The following is a 674-nucleotide window of genomic DNA, read 5'->3' on the forward strand; positions in this document are numbered from 1 at the left end:
TGGAAGCACCTCTTTTAGGAGCTTAGATGGAATAGGGTCTAACATACATGTTGTTGGTTTAGATGATTTAACAAGTTTATACAATTCTTCCTTTCCTATAGTAGAGAATGAGTGGAATTGTTCCTCAGGGGATCTATAGCACACTATCTGATGCGTTACTGTAGCTGACGGCAGCATGGTTACAATTTTATCTCTACAAGTATCGATCTTGGGAGTAAAGTAGTTCATAAAGTCATTACTGCTGTGCTGTTGGGAAATGTCAACACTTGGTGATGCTTTATTTTTCGTTAATTTAGCCACTGTATTGAACCTTTGTTTGTTTTCTTCTAAAAGAGACGAAAAGTAATCAGATCTAGCAGTTTTAAATGCTTTTCTGCAGGATAGGGTACTTTCCCGCCAAGCAATACGAAATACCTCTAGTTTTGTTTTCCTCCAGCTGCGCTCCATTTTCCGGGCTGCTCTCTTTAGGGTGCGAGTGTGCTCATTATACCACGGTGTCAGACTGTTTTCCTTAATCTTCCTTAAGCGTAAAGGAGCAACCGTATCTAAAATGCTAGAGAAGAGAGAGTCCATAGTTGCCTTTCAGTCGGTCACTCTCGACGTCACGTCGGACGACCGACGAATTGGGATCTCGCTTAGAGAGACCAATCTACTTTGAGGGTAAACTAAGCGAG

The sequence above is a fragment of the Sinocyclocheilus grahami genome, unplaced genomic scaffold, assembly GCF_001515645.1.
Source record: "Sinocyclocheilus grahami isolate Dianchi unplaced genomic scaffold, SAMN03320097.WGS_v1.1 scaffold196.1, whole genome shotgun sequence".
Taxonomy (NCBI): domain Eukaryota; kingdom Metazoa; phylum Chordata; class Actinopteri; order Cypriniformes; family Cyprinidae; genus Sinocyclocheilus; species Sinocyclocheilus grahami.